This window comes from Lissotriton helveticus, chromosome 4_1, assembly GCF_964261635.1.
Source record: "Lissotriton helveticus chromosome 4_1, aLisHel1.1, whole genome shotgun sequence".
Lineage (NCBI taxonomy): Eukaryota > Metazoa > Chordata > Amphibia > Caudata > Salamandridae > Lissotriton > Lissotriton helveticus.
The window spans coordinates 194,224,745-194,245,014 of NC_136063.1; the positions used below are offsets into that span (position 1 = coordinate 194,224,745).

Below are 20,270 nucleotides of genomic sequence, written 5' to 3' on the forward strand. Positions count from 1 at the left end.
ACTGCTTTCCAATTTTAGTAATTCTTTAGTAGCTTGAACCGCAGAAATTGTTTTAAACAATCAATATGTTAAGGAGGGGGCGCACACCATTGTTGCCGCTTTTTCCATGCATTCTATAAGGAACCACATGTGGACATGTTATCGTGATGTTTTTGCTTTCGAAAAGCATCCTTCGAATGGCAGACTTTCTGTGAAGAAAAACCTTTTGTACATCAGGCCCTCAATCAGATCCACTTTTCAGGGTGAGAAACTACCTGCAGTAAGTTTATTAATACTAGCTAGCTTCTGTATTTCAAAAGGTTCACCCACCACCTTTTGCTGGTCATCGTCAAGACATTTTTGCAAAAATAATCTAAAAGCACATTTACTCAACCGCAAATTTCACCATCCTTGTGAAATTTCTGTGTGACAAAATCCCATATTGGAATTTTCCGAGAATTACTGGTTTCGACGTGGTAACACAGCCACTGCACGTCTTTACATATTTTTTTACCTACCCATTTACCACATGCGTGTTACTTGTGGTAATGCTGGAACACAGTGGTTATGCATCAAAAGTATTGCTTTACTGCTAACTTAGAGCAAGGGCAAATATGAAGATATTTTAATGAATATATATAATTTGTTTTTCACAAATGTCTTACTTTGATTTGATCCAATTTAAATGTGCATTTCCATCTGGCTTCAGATGTAAAAGAAAACAGTGTACTTTATTTAACTTTCCTCGCTGCTGATAAGTTTTGAAACGCTTGCAAGGTTCATTTACAATCTATTCAATGTATTTTTTGTTAGGAAACATTTGTGCATTGTGATAGATTTTTACTAGATTAATCGAACACAATTCCCTCTGTACGCAGTCAAAGAAGCAAGAAGTAAACATCCTCTCTATCAAAAGAATTAGCAGAAATATTCTTTGCCTGACATTTGACCTTTATCTCTGAGGATACAGGCTTGGCTGCAAGATAAAAAAAAAAAAAAAACTTTTAATGCTCACTCTGCTCATGAACTCCTTCAAGGTTATTCTGGGTTGGAAGGGGGGAGGGTTAAAGCATTTCCCACACCCTAAATTCCTTCACCACTGATGTCATTAAGATCAATAATCTTTCCAAGAATTAAAAAATAATCAAATTGATACCCAGTAGCAGATGACCTTCTGAAGCTGTTACTTTAGGTTCCACTCTATGCTGCACCAAGCATACCGGCTGTGTTTTATTTAAAAAAAAACATTTTGTGATAACCCATGCAGTAAATTAGTTTGCTCCTATGAACATAATTGTTTCCAGTATGCTCATTTAAACCTTTTCAGATGAACTTGTTTCGTGTTTCTCCTGCCTGCCTGAATAAAAACAAGTGTCTGCTCTTTAAAACTAAATTTTGAAAAGTAAGTGATTGCTTCAAAAATGTTCTATTATCTACATAGGATCATGTATCTACTTCCTTATAAAAAGCAATTATTTTCTTATCCGTAGGCTTTGAGATGCAAGCGAATGTTCACTGGAACATTTACGAAATAGAGGCTTATCTAAACGATTTTTATGCTCTTTAATTTCTCATTTCTCTATCACATGCTGTACATTTTTTTCAAATCTCATGGTTTCTTTTGATGTTTTATACTTGAAAAGACTTCTCACCAGGAGTTGCCCGGGGACTGTCAAAGTTTGTGTTTCCTGAGAGTGTCCTCATGTGAGGATCTACTCCTCTGATACACACAACGGGCGAGATGTCTTAAGTATTATAACTGTCACAGACACTCTGATTCGGCGTTTACTACTGGTGAAATGCTTTTTCTTATTTACTAATTCCATGTTAATAGCGGAAAAAGTTTTTCTCACTCTTAAAATGGGATTCTGGATGGATACTGATTTGGTGAGGGGAAGGGGCGTGTTTTAGATGTCCCTTGCCGATACCAAATCGGTATCAATGGTTAGGTAACAAAATCCAGTTGCAAGACAGATCATTTACCAATACCTCAAAGGAGGTAGTAACCCAAAAGCAGAAGATTGGCCTAAGAGGAAGCAATGATCCAAGGGATACATGTTTTTTTTCTTTTACTTTTTTTAAAATGTAGTTGGGTCTCCTTAAAGGAAGCACAGTTGTCGGGAGACCCGGGGCGGCGATGTGAGATGGGGTGATGCGTCTTGTTCTTGACGAGTGGTGCTCTCAGCCAGAGTGCAGGTAGCAGAGTTGCTTGATAAATGAGTCAATGGCGTGTTGTTGGCAAATCAGGTGTTGCGATGTCGTCGTGATGGATGCGTTGTGCTCTTCACGAGCAGTGACCAGAACTTCGGTGCAAGCACCGGCATCAAGGACAGCGTCGGGATTGCTTTGTCATTCAGTTTCAAGGGCCCAGGACTGGTTTTGGCACCACTTGGTAATGCAGGACTCAGGGGAGAAGAGTCCCAGTGCTGGTCACAAAATTTGGAGGAAGTGTTTCATGTCCCTGAGACTTCTGCAACAGGATGCCAGCTCAACTCACTCCCTTGGAGACCCTTGGCAGGCAGGCTCAGAAAGCTAAGTCCAGTCCTTTCACTTCCCAAAACAGAATCCAGCAGCAGCAGCTTAACAATGCAAAGAAAACATCAAGGTGGTAGTCAGTTCTAACAGCAACACAGCTCTTCTTGCTGGCAGAATATCCTCAATCCAGAAGTGTTCTGATTTGAGAGTGTCAGAGGTCCAATACTTATACCCCGTTTTGCCTCAGAAGTGGGAAAACTGCAAAGGAAAGTATTTGTAGTGCACAAGACCTGCCTTTCCCTGACCTGGCTTGAGACATGCTACAGGGGGGCAGAGAAAACTTTGTATGAGGACAGGTACAGTCCTATTCAGGAGTCAGTGACAACTCGTCCCACCACTCTAGCTCAGGAAGGCCCATCAGCCTCGTGATGGCCCATCAGGATATGACAATCTAGACTAAATGCACAAGAGCCCAACTGTCACCCTAACCCAGACTTGGATTTTACAGACAGGGTCCCGGGTTCACTGTGCCACTGGATTCAAGCTATCCTGGCTGATGAGAAGTGAAACCCCAAAACCGGTCCTGGGATGCTTGTTTCCTGTTCAGGGAGGACCTGCCTTGCCAGTTCGGGCTGTACTGTTCCCATGAGGCACAGGGTCAAGACTGATTTGCATATGGCCAGGTTTAAACTAGGGTGGCGCGGTTAGAATGATGGTTATAACCCAGATCTCTTGACTGGGGGTGAATGTTTTTATTTGTTCTGCATTCCATCCATCAGTTGTGTGCCTTATGCTTTTTAAATAAAGCAGTTTTTTGTTTGAAATAAAGCCTGCTTTTCCTAAAGGAAAATTGGTTGCATTGCAAAAATAAACATTAAAAGCTACCCTTTTCACTGCGTGCTCATAAAAAATGTTGGTTCCATCATTCACAAAGGGAAAGGGGTCCTTTGGGATTTCTTCCCCTTTGTAAATGGGTTACCACCAACTTGAAGTTGGTGGTAACTGCAAATGTTTTGTGATCACATTCCCGGCTGCAAAAATTTCCTACATACCAGTGTGACTTGCTATTAGGAAGGGATGCCCTTAAACGCTCCTTCCTAATAGCAACTCGCAAACAATATTTTGCGAGTTAGTAATAAGTTACCAACTCAGAAAATAGGGGTAGTTCATGCCAAAAAGCATTTTACCTTTGCTGCCAAGATAGGTGAGTGTTGGCATAATTTTGGGTACTATTTCCCTACATATATGGCTAGTACAAATACTGGGGCATAAGTACCAAATAGTCAGATTCAAACTTAAATTAATTAAACCCCCTACCCAGTCCTTACTATTACACCAGCATAAGTTAGCAAGGGGGTCAACTCTTGTTAAACTGCAAACCCTGCACTCTCACACAGATCCAGGTTAACACAATCATGGATCACCCAGTGATACCGGACAAGACAAGACGTGGGCTTATTTAAAAAAGTATACTACCTTTCCCACACTGGACCTACTGAAAACTGAGACACATGGTTAGCTGATGTGATCAGCCTCTAATGTTCCTTACGCTACAACGCTGAATGATGAATAGCACTTAACAGTGGACCTGGTTCAAAGTGGCCTTTAGTGGCCACATTTCTTGCTCTTCAAGGAAGTCGCTGCTCTCTGAGGTGCTGGTAGATGGCAGGGCAGCATCATTTTAAGAATAGGGCAAGGTGGCAGAAGCCACATTAGCCACCAAGCTGAGCAGGAAAAATGTGAAAAGACCCTCCCTCTAGTACCTAAACATATTTAAGGTCAGCTACTAGTTTCTGCAGATCTTGGCAAAGCGCTAGCTCCTTGCTTCTGAAAATGAAGTGTTTCCATAAAAAAACACATGCTACAGATTCTTCTCGGATGTCACTCCGAAGATCTGGAACTCTCTGCCTCCAGATGTTCACCTAATCTCGTCTACCACCTCCTTCAAAAAAGAAGTAAACACATTTCTGATCAACCAGTTCCTGCCCTAAGATAACACCTTGGGTCTGATTACGATGATAGGTGAACAGCGCCGCAGTCGCGGGACCGACCGATCTCCGAACCGCGACCTCGACACCGCCATTACAATGCAACTGCACATGGTGAGGTCGCATTCTCCCATTTCTTTATGGGACCTTGTGCTGAGGCCGTAAACCGCTCATAGCACAAGCTCCCATGAAAAATGGGAGATTCTGTTAATCCCTGCACCGCATGGCAGGCACCTCACAATGCCTGCCACATGGTGCAGGGACCCTTGACTCTCGGGTAGGTCACTTCCCCACCGCTGCAGCCCCGCCTGCCAGTCTTCTTGCCGCCTGCTCCTCCCTCCAGATCGGCGCTCTCCCACCCTGCACGAGCGCCACCTGGACTGCCTGCGCATTGATTGTGTGCCCCGTGTGCCTGCTTCCTTCTCTTTTTTTCTGTACCCCCGAGTGAGTGAGTAAGTGAGTCTTCCTGGTTCGTCCGCCGGGCTCCTCAGCCCCGTTTTTCCCGCCGCTGCCTCCCGTGCGGCCCCGCCCCCCCCACACCCATTGGCTTCTTCCCTCCCGCCTCCCAGCTGACCCCTCCTCCCCTCCTTCCCTCTTATGTCGCCCCAGAACGACCACGCAGCGGATGCGTGCAGCGGGAGCGCCGATTGTGTGCCGAAGGCGCGCCAAAGGCAAGCCCGTCTGCGCCCGTCCGTGCCAGGACTGCGCCCAGTGCCAGGACCCCTGGCCCCGACGAAGCCAGACCTCACGACGGACTTACGCCGCCGCAACCCTCAACGCACTCAACACCGGCCGAACCCCCGCCTGCTACCGAGCCACCCCAAAACGCACCCACGGACCCTTCACCTGCCAAGCCTGCAAGTTCACCTGCCACCGGACCTGCATCGCACCCGCCAAGCCGAGCACCAGCAGCAACCACCTCAAGTGCATCCTACTCAACACCCGCTCCGTCCACAGACACGCCGTCGAACACTGGAACCTGCTCGACACAACATCACCAGACGTCGCCTTCCTCACGGAAACCTGGATGAACACCTCCTCAGTGCCCGACATCGCCACAGCCATCCTGGACGGATACAAGATCATCCGGAGAGACCGCGTCAACCAGACCGGAGGAGGCATCGCCATTGTACACAGGAACACCATCCGCATCTCGACCAACTCCAACGACACCCTCGCTGCCGCCGAACACATCCACTTCCAGATACATACCGACCCCAAGACCACCCTCAGAGGCACCCTCATCTACAGACCCCCGGGACCACACACACCATTCAGCGGAGACATCACAGACTTCATCAGCCCACACGCCCTCTCCTCCTTGGACTACATCCTCCTAGGAGACCTCAACTTCCACCTGGAGAACAACAACGACAGCAACACCACCACCCTGCTGGACAACCTCACCAACCTCGGACTCAAGCAACTGGTGAACACCCCCACCCACTACGCCGGCCACACGCTTGACCCCATCTTCTCCTCCAGCAAGCACATCTCCTTCAGCCACTCCACCGGACTTCACTGGACCGATCACAGCTGCATCCACTTCAGCTTCAGGAGAAACACGACCCACCACCACCCACAACAGGCTCCTCGCCGGAACTGGAGCAAGATCACCGCCGAGCAGCTCACCACCTCCCTCAGCCAGAACCCCCCTGCCAGCACAACTGACCCCAACGAAGCAGCCAGCAACCTCACACAGTGGCTGACCGCCTGCACCGATGACCTCGCACCACTAAAGAAACCTCCCGACAGGCCCGGCAGCAAGAAAAACCCCTGGTTCACCGACGAACTCAAGGACTCTAAGAGGAACTGCCGCACCCTCGAGAAAGCCTGGCGTCATGACCAGACCACAGACAACATGACCGCCCTCAAGCACGCCACCCGCAAGCACCACCAGCTGATACGCATCACCAAGAAGACAGCATTCAAAGAACGACTGGACAACAACGCCCATGACAGCAAGGAACTCTTCAGCATCGTCAAAGAGCTCTCCAACCCCAGCGCCGGAAACAACGACATCACCCCCTCGCAAGACCTCTGCGACTCACTCGCCTCGTTCTTCCACCGCAAGATCGCCGATATACACAACAGCTTCGGCACACCAACCACGCACCCACCCACCGAACCAACGCCCCCTACCACCACCCTCTGCAACTGGTTCCCGATCAGCACCGAAGACACCATCCGCACGATGAACACCATCCACTCCGGATCACCAACCAACCCTTGCCCCTACCACGTCTTCAACAAGGCCGACTCCATCATCGCACCCCATCTGCGGGACATCATCAACACCTCCTTCCACACCGCCACCTTCCCGGAGAGCTGGAAGCACGCCGAGCTCAACGCCCTCCTGAAGAAACTTACAGCGGACCCCACCGACCTCAAGAACTTCCGCCCCATCTCGCTCCTCCCTTTTCCTGCCAAATTCATTGAGAAGACCGTCAACAGACAGCTCGCAGCCTTCCTCGAGACAAATGGATCCCTCGACCCCTCGCAGTCCGGCTTCAGAGCCAACCACAGCAACGAGACCGCCCTCATCGCAGCCACCGCTGACATCAGATGCCTGCTCGACAACAGGAAAACAGCAGCCCTCATCCTCCTGGACCTCTCCGCAGCGTTCGACACTGTCTGCCACCGCACCCTAATACAGCGCCTCACAACACCGGAATCCAAGAGAAGGCACTGGAGTGGATCATCTCGTTCCTCGCTGGAAGAACCCAGAGAGTCCGCCTCCCCCCGTTCAGATCTGAGGCTACGAAGTCCTCTGCGGCGTACCACAAGGATCATCACTCAGCCCAACCCTCTTCAACGTCTACATGAGCCCCTTGCAGCCATCGCACGACAATACAACCTCAACATCATCTCCTTGCCGATGACACCCAGCTGATCCTCTCCCTCACCAACGACCCCGCCACTGCCAGAATCAGCCTACACGAACGGATGAAAGACGTCGCCGAGTGGATGAAGAACAGCCGCCTGAAATTGAACTCAGACAAGAAGGAAGTCCTCATCCTGAGATCATCGCCCTCCGCCTGGGACAATTCCTGGTGGCCCCCTGCCCTGGGCTCCACTCCCAAGCCAACGGACCACGCACGCAACCTGGGCTTCATCCTGGACTCCTCCCTCTCGATGACCAGATAAGTCAACACCGTCTCCTCATCGTGCTTCAGCACCCTGCGTATGCTCCGTAAGATCTTCCGCTGGATCCCCACCAAGACCAGGAAGACGGTCACCCAGGCACTCGTCACCAGTCGGCTGGACTATGGGAACACCCTCTATGCCGGAACGACAGCCAAACTGCAGAAAAGACTCCAACGCATCCAGAACGCCTCCGCACGACTCGTCCTGGACATCCCCCGTCACAGCCACATCTCCGGCCACTTGAGAGACCTGCACTGGCTCCCCGTCAGCAAGAGGATCACGTTCAGGCTCCTCACCCACGCACACAAGGCTCTCCATGACCTGGGCCCCAAGTACCTCAACGTCCGCCTGACCTTCTATACGCCCACCCGCCAGCTACGATCGACCAGCCTTGCCCTCGCCGCCGTTCCACGCATCCGCAGAGCCACCGCCGGGGGAAGATCCTTCTCCTACATGGCAGCCAAGACGTGGAACTCCCTCCCCATCCACCTTCGGCTGACCCAGGACCATCTTTCCTTCAGGAAGCAACTCAAGACCTGGCTGTTCGTGCAGTAACGTATCCCCTCCCCCAGCGCCTAGGACCCTTCCGGGTGAGTAGCGCGCTATACAAATGTCATGATTGATTGATTGAGTGATTGATTGATTAACAGGGGGCCCCCAAAGTCGCTTTCCAACAGGCTTTCCATGTCACAAAGCACAGCAGGGAAAGCCTGTCGGAAACAAACATTGTAATCCCGACGGTGGAAACACTGTCCTCAGGGATTACGCTGGGGCCTCTGACTGGCTGACAGGCTACTTGAGTCTGTTGTAATCCAGCCTGAATGAATGCCCTGTTTCAATTCTGACCGCCTATCTTGTTATTAGGTGGTCAGAATTGGAAGCAGAGATGTGAGTCAAAAAGCTTTCAGCCCCACATCATAATCAGTCCTTAGGGGTCTATTAGGATTGCGGTTGGAAAATAACTCCCACCACCATGGTAGAGGGAAAACACCGCCCGCTAGGACTTGGGGAAAACCGCCAGTCCAATTAGTATGCTCCGCAGTCAAAATCCGAGTGCCGCGGTCAGATCCCGGCATTTAACATTGCGGCGGACGCTGATGCCAGCAGAACCGCTGAGATGTCTAAAATAGCATGTCCTGCATGTCCCAGCACTGCTTGGCAGGCACTGTACAGTGCCTGCCACCTGGTATAGGGACATGTAGGGGGTACCATGGGTACACCCCAGTGCACCCACACATCCCCCCAACATATTGGGGGCCCGCAATGGAGACATTCTCTGCATGCCTTTCCATGGCGGTTCCACCGCTGCGGAAAGGCTGGCTACCACTAGCATCATAATCATGCCGGCAGAGCCTGCCCCTGCATTGCCACCATTTTGGCGGTCCAGTTCCGCCTGCTAGGCAGGCGTGTGGACTGCTACCGGCGGAAAAGTAGCGGGCAGAAAATATCACGGCCGCATTGTCGCCACCGCCATGCTAATGGGACCAGCGGTTTTCCTGGTTGCGATCGCGGGCGGATGTTCGCTGCCGGTCTGGTGGTTGCTACTGCCGGCCTGGCTGCAGCCATCCTAATGGACCCCTTAGTGTTTATTGATTGTATTTAGGCCTGCTATTCATGTATGATGTCTGACTACTACATTGCTGACCACCTTTAGAGGTCAAGCTTATTACCTTGTTTATCGTCAATGTTTTGTCTTTCATTCATATATGTGACTAGTTTTTGTTAAGCATGGGCGGATTTTGCGGATTCGCAATCCGCGAATTTGCGGATTTGCGGATTTGCGGATTGCGACAATACGCAAAATCCGTGAATTCTCGCGGATTTGCGTATTTTTTTGGGGGTGTGTGTTTGCACGGGTTTCTGCAAGTTCGCGAGGGTTTTGTACAATTTCGCAAATTGCGAACTTACTTGTCGGGTCGCCAGTTTTGCGAACTTGTTGTTTCTACGTGCCCAGCCTGTTTGCAAGGCTTTCTTCATCACTGCCACCCTCTGTCACCACTGGCACTCTCTTTGGTCACCCATGCCACCCTCTGGCTCACCCATGTCACCCTCTGTGTCATCACAGCACCCTCTGGTTCACCAGTGTACATTATTGGGGCAAAGCAAAGCACTGCCATCCTCTGTCAACACTGGCACTCTGGTTCACCCATGCCACCCTCTGGCTGGCACACCCATGCCACCCTCGGTGTCATCACAGCACCCTCTGATTGACCAGTGAGTGTACATTATTGTGGCAAAGCCAAGCACACCTGCTAAGTGCTTTAAGTTTTGCAAACAACAACACCTGCCCTGCCCCAACTGACATTAATGAAGGCTGGCATCTGCTTGTCTGCTCCCTTTCCTTTTTGTTGCAATAACAGGATGCAATGGCATACTTGTAACTATTCTGTGTCTGTCAGAGCAGGGTCACACAATAGTTGCAAGTAGGCAACCGGATTCTGGAGGGCCCCTTCAGGAAGCACTACAGGGAAATGGTTACAAATGATGAGCTCGAACTTTTGCACCTGCTCGTTGGTTTTGCTTTTGCAAAACTCGTTTTTCGGTAATTTTGCCCTATTCACGAGGCGCGGCGTCGTGCGAAATCAACCGTGGAAGCCGCGAACTCGTGCGAGTTACCCCAAGGTTGAGTATGGGCGCCGCCATTTTGTTTGCGTGACGTATTTCCGTTTCCGCCCGCTATGTGTAATCTCGCGCAATGAGCGCCTTGCGAATGCAAGTTCGCACGAGTTCGCGAGAGAAATCGCGTGCAAACTTACTTACACGCACGTGTTCGGGCCGCCATCTTGTTTTTCATTCATTCCTATGTGTCTGGGCATGGTGTTTCTATCCTCTGTATATCTCTGCCATCCTTTGCTTGTTTTAATATTTTTTTGATCTATTTAACTTTTTTTCTATCCCTCTAGTTTTCTAGATCTATATTTTTGTGTTTTAGGCTACTTTTGTTTACTTTTCAACTACTTTTTTAAACTTTTATTTCCTTCTTCCCTACTCTTATTCTTTTTCATTTTGTCTTTTTCACCTGCCCAGAACATGGTGAAGACAGCTGTCAAGCTGCCCAAGACGGGCACCGCAGCCCGTGCCCGGCTCCCGTGTGGCCGTTTGAGGGCGGAAATGGTGGTGCCCAGGGAGATCTTCAGCCCTGAGGAGGTGGGCTCACTCGTTTTTTATGTGCAGCGCCGTCTCCCCAGGACCATCGCGGCAGGCGGCAGGATCGCTGCTGGTTATACCAACAGCCAGGAGCGACGGAAGCGGTGGGGGCAGGTGTGCCGGGCCCTTTTTGACATCACGGGGGTCCAGCGCACCTACAATCAAGTGACCCACCGCTGGACCGATATCCTGGACCGGGAGCGCGACCTGCTAGACCTGCTGGGAGTGGAGGTCCCCGGGCTTGGTGAGTAGTAGTAGCAATTTTTTCATCACTCACTACTCTGTTTTTTCTCCTGCTCTGTGTGACTGTGTTATATTGCAAATGTTTGCTTTAACTTTTTTACAAAGAGCAATAATGCTGCTGATTACATTGATAGGAGAGGTAAATTAATATTTCAAAATCTTCTGTGCATTTCAGGTGCACTGTTCTCCTTCTCTGTGGCGGTGCCACTGCTTATTTGTTTTCTATTTTGTGTTCATTTATTTGGGCAGAGTAATGTATGAGTGTACTTTACAGAACTGCGTAATGCTAGACACAAAGGCTGCGTTCCCACGCAAGGGGGGGTGGGGGGTGGCGGTCAGGCAGCTGTGCGCTTCGCAAAAGTGCCTGCGTGAAATCTACAAGATTTAACGCAGGCACTTCCGCGACGCTGCTACGTCAATTCTTTATGCCTGCTTGCTTGAAACAGGCGTAAGGACTGATGCGGTATGTTGAGTATTGGGCAGCCCTGAGCATTGCTATAGTTGCATCGCGCCCGCGACGCGACGCGACTCTAGAGATGCGCCCCTCTTTCGTCACGAGATGCGTCACGCATCTGCCTACCCTTGCGCCAGGGTTTGCCGCATTGTAATTGCGGCGCATCTGCCGTGACGCAAAGTTAGTTTTGCGTTACGCATTTGTTCTGGTGCACATCTGGAGGTGTCCAGCTCAGAACTCGTAAGTATGCCCCTAAGTGTCAGATTAGCAATTACCTGCGCATCCCTGCAAAGTGTGCGGCACGCCAGCACCACCCATGGTGCGCCGTATTTACAATGCGGCACACCATGGTCCCAAAACGTCACCGAAGCGTTACGCATCGGTGCCATAAAGGCGGCTCATTGATGGAGTTGCGTTGCAACGATGACGCAGCTCCAGCAATGCTGCGTCAAGCCGTAAGTCTGCTTCATGCAGGCGCAGGGTTTCAGTGACGCATCATTGTCCTAAATGACTGATTGAAATTTTATATATTCCCCATAGCCACTTTTAGCATGCGTTCCTGCGCAGGAACGCCCTCCCTTGCGCTGGAACGCTCCCTTATGGCGCAGGGCTTTAGAATGGGATGCATCTCCCATATGCGTCACGTTGTTAATATACGCCACACCATGGCGCCTCTCTTGTTGTGGCGCTGCGTCACAAAAGTGACGCAAGAACGGAGCAAAAGAGCTGCAAGGGGATTGTAAATCTGCCCCTAGAGTAGAGGCTCAGGTGCAGTCCTTCCTTTGTAGCCCTCTTTTTGACTGAAATAGTTGGTTCTTGTTCTTTCTAAATGTTTGATTTGGTTGACAAGGACATCGAAAAGCAGCAATCATCAATGTTTTCTGTTCATTCTTTCATGTTGTACGTCAGGTCCGCCCAGGGGCAAGCGGACAGAAAAAGCGGATGCAGTGGCTCCAAAGGAGGAGGATGCAGGCCAGGGCGGCGAGTGCTCCTTTGCTGGCCCCAGTAAGTTTTCATTTAAATATAGAGGACCTATTGTTGTCAAAGCGTTCCTAATTTAATTTTTTCGAAATAGTGTTTAGATAGGAGCAAAATCAATAATACTACTGTTGCAGGGACAATTCTCCACAAACCGAACTATGGACACCAAAGACCAGAGTAATAATATTTCAGAGTGGCGTGTTTGGCACACCGTATAAACCTGGTAGTGTCAGCGGCACGGACTCCTCCTTGCAAAAATTGCAAAACCTTTCGCTCAGTCACTCTAGTCTGGAGGACCAAAAACCACAGAGTCTATTCAAGTTTAAAAGCTTTATTAAAAGTTTAAGTAAACACATAAATTAAAATAAAGTTAGTTGGAAATGGAAAAGTGCTTGGTGCTGAGTTGATGAGTAATGGAACACATTTCTTGTGGTCGAGCCGAGCTTTCACCTGGTTTGAAGTTGATGTTGCTCTTGTCCTTAGAAGTCCAGTTTCTGTCTGTTCAGAGAAAAATGGTGTGTGTTAAAATTAAGCAAGCATCCATCAATTATGTCAAAAAAAATGCAGCAAGACAACAGCCTTCCCTGGAAGGAGGGACATTTTTACTTTAGACTAGAGTAGACAGTCAATTACTTTTTCTGTTGTTTTCACATTCTTCATTCATACTTAGACCAACTACTGGTGAGTGGTGTAATCTAACATTCTTAAATCTACTTTGTAGGTGGAACATCTGGTGGCGGGGCCAGCTCGGATGTGGTAATAGTGATCGACTCCCGAGTCCGAGGACCACTCTGGGGAGGAGGCGGCGCAAGAGGAGTCGGACCAAGAAGTACAGACTGTGAGGAAGGAGACAGTGGTGGTGGCGGGTACAGGTAAGCTGGATCATGGTACTATCTGACTCTTAGATAGCATATGATGTGTATCTACAGAGAGTAGACGGTCACTGGATGAACTACAAACATACTATGAAATGTTTCCAGGGGGGGTGCAACATCATCACCATCTCCTGAGTCCTACTCCTGACATGATTGATAGTGTGGTTTGTGGCCAAGGGCCGCACCGAAGGGGGCAGGGTCGGTGGGGGAGGGGGGTGAATCTAGAGCAACAAAAAAAAATATGACCATGAAATTGAAATCATGCCCCTGCAGCGGATGCCTTCGTCCACTGAGCCACCAGACCTGGCATACACATTACACACATCTTTCTTTCTCTCTCCCCCTCCCTCTCTCTCTGTCTCCCTCCCTCATCCTCCCTCTGTCACCCTCTGGCTCCCTCCCTCTCTCTCTCTCTCCTTCTGTCTTCCTCTCTCTCTGTCTCTGCCTCTATCTGTCTGTCGGTCCCAGCCTGCTGTAATTACCATATTGTAATTTGTCACTGGGCCAGCACTGGATGGACCTGCGATCCAGGGGGGGGCAATCGTGCCCTCTCTTGCCCATCCCTGCTGACGCCCATGATATTGGCCTGAATAGTTTCTTTTGTACTGCGCTGGCTAGTTGCTAGTTGTACTGTGACAAAACTTCCTGCTGAATCATTTAGTGTTAATCATATTCTTAAAGAGCATTGGTTACAGATTATGTCTTTCTTTCTTCATATAGTTGGTCATACTAAAACAAAACCAACAAGGAGTATGCTGGCTGTACTGGCCCGGCAACGGAGGCTGGATGCAACTGTTGCCCAATATCGGCGGCTGGTGGAACTGGAGGGGGACGACACGCAGTCCAGTACTTCCAATATAACATCTGCATCCTCCTCAGTGACCCCACGTTCTGCCGGTCAGCGCAGTACTCCAGCCAAACGGAGCCGTGCTGGCAGACGCCACCGCCGAGCAGCAAAGGCTGCACCTCACAGTACTGTAAAGGCTCGCTTGCGCCGAGCAATCCGCAGAGTGTCGGACCTGGAGGCGGAGGTCCGGAAATGGAAAGAGTACCAAAATTTGGTGGAGGGCCTCCGTTTAGATCACGCCACCCTCCGGGAGCAATACGATGCCCTGGCCCTAAGGCATGATGCCCTGGAGGCCAAAGTTAACAACACCATGCATCCCTAGAGTGTCCCTTGCCCTTTTTTTAGTGACTTTTGGGGGGTGGGAATTGGGAGTTGGGTTTTTTGGGGACTTTTGATGGACTATTTATTTGTTGGGGTTAGGGAGGGTCTTGTGGGAGATTATTTTGTTAGGGATATAAAAATATACTTTTTCAAACTTTATCTGAGCATATCTTTTTTTTTACTACTTTTGAGCCTGGTGGGTGGTGGTTTTGCAGTAAGTTCGTTTTACTGAACACTGTCATCGTGTTGGTTCACGTGTAATTGGCCAAATGTTTTCCAAAGTAAATGCCTGTCACAGAGTTTGTTAATTGAAGAGTCCTAGGACTTTACTACTAGTACCACTGTCACTCTCTCGCCTCTCCTAATACTCCATTATACTACCTCCCATCCAAACGCTTATCTTACCTGTAATTTGTGTTTGAGGGCTGGCTCCACTTGGAATTCACAGTGTCCTAAAGCGTTCTGCAGCAGGGCCCCAACTGGAGTTTCCCGGCGTGGATTTTCTGCAAAACAAAAGCAATCAACATTAGAAATATGGCAGCGGTGCTCACAGACCCCAAAATCCTAGAAGCCCCACAGACAGCACCCCTGAGACAGGCAAGCGAGCAATAATAACGCCTAAACGTTCACGTGTAATAGGCCAAATGTTTTCCAAAGTAAATGCCTAACCAATTTCATCCCTTAATAGACCTTGCCAGCAATGGCCCAGCCAAGACCCGTAAACCCAAACGCAAAAAAGTCACACTTAGCAAAATGTATTTAAATGAGGACTCACTACTTCCAGACAGTCCCTCTTTAGGGGACTCGTCAACGTAAGTTTCTTCATTGTGCAGATTCCAGGCATCAGCATTACGGGAAATGGATAGGGTGAGTCTGGAGGAGGAGGATAGACGACCAGGACTGAGTTCTTGTCAACTAACTGTTGTGAACCTGAGGAATGCTGCGGCATCAAAATCAAGACAGTTCTGCTGATGGGCTTGTTGTTTGATTGGTTGATTACAGTTTTGTTGTGAATGTGATGAAGCACTTGCTAAAAAAAGAAAGACAGACACACAGGAATAAAAGTGAATAAGGACTAATGTTAAAGTTAATGAATCATTGACTCATTTTCAGAACTCGCTGTCAGGGAAGCAGAGCTCGTCCTCAAACTCTGCAAATTGAGTCGGTAGTACTTCTGGTAACTGAGGAGAACTTTCCTCAGGTAGGTCGGTGTCCTCTTCTTCCTGCGTGCATTCTCGTACTTTGTAATCTGGTGGTATGAAGTGCTGGTTCATCTTTATCATGGTGAGCCGCTCCACATTTGCTGGCAAGAGGCGGGACCTTTTGCAAGTCACAATGCCACCAGCAGAACTAAAAACACGTTCTGAAGACACGCTTGCGAGTGGGCAAGACAAGTAATTGATAGCCAGGTTGGTGAGCTCTCGCCATATGTTTCTTTTCCCATGCCAATACGCCAATGGGTCCTCAGTAATATTGACCGCTGTTGAGTCATCCAGATAGGCCTGCACCATTGAAAGAATGTCCTCCCGGATTCCTGTACTTTGCACTTCTGTGTCCTTTCTGGGACAAGGAAACCCTAGCTCACTTAGCCAATCCGCTTCAGACATATCGCCTGGGCCTGGTGCAGATGATACGGTTGCTGGTGTGGTTAACGGCTCAGAGGAAAAGTCACTCACTTCTGCCACAGGCACAGATGCAGAAGTGTTTTTTTGGGATGCCTGATGGCCTGCTGATTCACTAGTAGTACTGTCTTCTACAGTTTCCTTCCGCTCTCTTTCAAAACGAATGGCTGACTGAACTAGCCAACCTTTGTACTCTGTAACATCTGATGTTTCAAAAGGAATTATTACTTTGCCAAACAATGGCTTTTTGTAACGTGGATCCAGAATAGTAGCACAAATGTAGTGCTGTTGTTTCTTGATATTTACAAGCCGTTTATTGCTAACTAGGCGTTGTAATAATCTCTGCGCCAACTCATATGCTTCATTCTTTCCAGCATCTTTTAATTCTGAAGACACCACCTTGACTTGGTGCTCGAGCTTCAGCAACAATGGGATAGCTTTGCTCAAAGAACAGTCCTCCCTGCTGACATCACGCGTGAAGACTTCAAAAGGACGAAGCATGTCTGTCAGGCTTTTAACTAGCTGCCATTGCTCCACCGCTAGCATCATTTCTGTCGTATCACCACCCAGGTTGTAGAAATACTCATTGACTACTGGAAACAGCTCATGCAGATGCTCAAGCATGTAGAAGGTTGAGTTCCAACGTGTTGCCACCTCCTGGATAAGTGCTTTCACTGGCATTCTACGTACATTTTGCTGGCGCCTCAGCTCCTTCCGGGCCTTAAAAGAATGGTTGAAATGTGTGCATATTCTTCTGCAGATGGTCAGTATTTTGTCGACTGCAAGTTCTTTTTTCAAGAACTTTTGCACGACAAGGTACATACAGTGCGCCAAACACGGCACTCTGAAATAGTAACCGTTCTCCATGGCCTTAACTACATTGCTGCCATTATCAGTAGAAACATAACCAACCTTGCAATTTCTTGGGGGCAGCCATTGCGAGACCTTTTTGTTAAAGTCATCCAAAATGTTGGCTGCAGTATGACTTTTCTCCATGCCAAACATGGCTAATGTTGCATGTTTACGAGCACCCTTAAAAATCTCGGCCAAGTCACCACCTGCATTTATCTGTTTTGCAACCCCTGAAAAAGAGACCCAGCGTGCAGTGATGCACATGTAATCAAGGGCTTGGCAACTGGTCCACATGTCTGTTGTTAGGTGTATAGTGTGAACAGCACTCTTCTGCAAAGCTGCCCCAACCAACTCAAGCACCTCTTTATGTAATGCTGGAACAGCAACCCTGGCAAAATAGAACCGGCTAGGAACCTTTCATTTAGGGTCCAGTGTTGCCACGAGTTCAAGAAAACCCACATTTTCGACAAACGAAAAAGGGAGAAGGTCAACCTCTAGCATTTTAGCCAGCTTAGTGTTATACAGGCGTACAATTGGGTGGTTGCGTTGAAATTGCGCATCTGAGGAGAACATGGCTGAAATGGTGCGCTGGACAAATTTACTGGATGATGCTGATGCCTTCTTCGACCCACTTGTGCTCAGTGTTGACATTTTCCGCATTGGTGTGTCTCCCAGACTCTCAGTGTGCCTCCTATGTGTTCCGGAGGGTGTGGTGCTGCCAGGGGTACTGGGTGCAACCGGACAAATGTCTGACGCTTCTTCTACCTCCCCGTCATCTTCAGATGAAACACCTAGTATGGGTATATTTTGGCCACTTGCCCTTTGGGATTGCTTTCCCTTGATGTTTGCTAGGTGCGCAAACCATACGACAGCGTGCCTTCTTTGAAGATGACCTATCTGGCCTCCGGTTCCATAGTTGGTACCAGTCTTACCACGGCTAACTCTAGTCTTACAAATGCAACAAACGGCTATGTTATCATACTTTGCATGGACACTAAAAAAGTTCCAAACTGGGGACTGGAAACTTCTGGTTTTGCCGCACGAGATGATACTGCCAATGCCAGATGAAGCAGGGGTGGATGAGCCTTGCAGACATCTACTGGGTTGTGCAATTATTGCAGCAACCCTACTTGAGGGAGTCGAGCTGGATGGAGTCCCCCTCTGGGGAGAAAATATGGGAGCTGTAGGTTTTGTTGAACTTGTTGTACTACTTGACTGCGTTGGTGGTGCTACCAGTGCCACGTCGCCAGGGTCACGCTCAGCATGACGTCGGGATAGGGTATAAATGTCTGTCTGCTGCATGGCCGGTGTGGCTGGAATGACGTGTGTGATGACTAGGTCATTGCTGTCATCCTGTTCATCAACATCAGAATGAACCACTTCATCAAGTCCGGCGTTCGGATCCATAAGTATGAGCTTTCCGGGGCCCTTCCTTTTAACTTTTGATACCTTTCGCAGCGAGTGGTGTGCCTCCCTCTCAGACGTCGGAGATGGTTGCCAATCTAGATCCAGATCATCTGATGGAGCGGGGCTTGAAGAGGAACTTCTACACACACTCCTTGATCTTTTCCTTGCTGGGGAGCTGGGAGAAAATGAATCATCAGGAGGAGTGCCTTCGTCCTCCTGACATGATACCCCGGCTCCAAAGTCAATTTCCTCCTGTGCCCCTACTCCTGGAAGAAGAACCATTGTGGGCACTTGCACCGCTCCATGCGCCGCTACATGGGCCTCTTCACTGACCTCTACTTGCAACTCTCCATGGACCTCTCCTTCTCGGCCTTCTCCTTCTCGGCCTTCTCCTTCTCGGCCTTCTCCTTCTCGGCCTTCTCTTTCTCGACCTTCTCCTTCTCGACCTTCTCGACCTTCTCCTTCTCGACCAGCTCCTTCTCGACCTTCTCCTTCTCGACCAGCTCCTTCTCGACCTTCTCCTTCTCGGACAGCTCCTTCTCGGACAGCTCCTTCTCGGACAGCTCCTTCTCGGATAGCTCCTTGCGCATGTACTTGTGCTTGTACTAGTAGCCCATGCAGTTGTTGTTGCGGCTTTGGTTGTTGAATAGTACTTGTGAGATGAGTTACAACCTGTGTTGATGGTGTGCTGCTACTTTCTTGCGATGAGCCAACATCACTGGTCGTTGGTGATTCAACCACTAAACAGGCTACCTGTGCAGCACTCATGGTGGACTTTTGCTTTTTCCACAAAAACTTAGTGGTCGAGCCACCAGTCTCCTTGGTAAGTGGTGCCACTTGCTTCTTCTTCTCCTTAGTAGAGACATCTTTCTTGCAAGAGGAGCTACGGGCACCTCTTTTAGAGCCATCTTCTTCAGATGTCGGAACAGCAGGCCGCAGCAGGACTTCTTCCTGGCACTGATGCTCAACGATGATGCGCAGTTATTGACTTTGTGCACCTAAAAGCAAACGAAGACAGAGGAACATCAGTAAATATATGTTGCATATGTAGCGCTTCAATAAATAGTTTGCAAGTAGGCATTTATGAATACACACGTGCACACCACACAATATGGAAATTTCAAAATTAAGAATTGCTAAATTTTTGGGAAACAGGAATTTAACATTGATCCAAGATAGCACACACACAGAGGGTTATAGTTTCATGTACCACTGACTCCCCCTGGGCACAATGGGTGAAAGCAAGGCAAAATGGGCGCAGGCCTATGGCACAAAGCTCACTGCCTGCCTTCAAAATGGCCGCTTGACCCCCCATCCACATGGCCAGGACCATGCCTCAAAATGGCCCCCACCAACATAGCCAGCCCCCAACCCCTACTCCAAAAAGTCAAAAAACACAACACCAATCAAATCACCACAATCCAATGCCATCCATCAAGTTTCAGAAGGTTTATGCTGCCTGCTGGTGGTTTTCTGGTGCGAAATTGCAATTTTTGCAATTTCGCGAGTGCGAGATTGTTGCTTCACGACGCGAACGTGGCGAATAACCAGCAAAATCCACGAACAGACGGATTCTGGGCCCCCTGGGCATGATAAAATCACAGCACACTGGGTGCAGGCCTATGGCACAGAGCACACAAACTGGCTTAAAAATGGCCCCTAGACCCTCACCCACACGGGACCAGGCAATAAACTGGCCCCCACCCACATAGCAAGCCCCCAACACCACCCCAAAAAGTCGTAAAACACACAAAAATCACAACAATCCAATGCCATCCATGCCCTGGCCAGAATAATGTTAAAATTAAAGAAAACAGTTGTATCATGCATGCACCCATAACTAAGCCTGGTAGTTTTCAATTCATGTGCAGAATTGTAATTTTTACAATTTCGCGAGTGCGAGATTGTTGCTGCGCGGGACGCGAGCAGTGC

General features: G+C 48.9%; 1 long non-coding RNA gene across 1 annotated transcript; it reads right to left on the bottom strand.

The window, feature by feature from the left end:
• Positions 1 to 12,843: 12,843 nt before the first annotated feature.
• On the bottom strand, positions 12,844 to 15,700 carry LOC144827101 (uncharacterized). Its single transcript, XR_013610022.1, has 3 exons — positions 15,233 to 15,700; positions 14,863 to 14,960; positions 12,844 to 12,912 (listed from the first exon to the last, which is right to left on the bottom strand). It is a non-coding gene; the product is annotated as an uncharacterized LOC144827101 (long non-coding RNA).
• Positions 15,701 to 20,270: the final 4,570 nt, after the last annotated feature.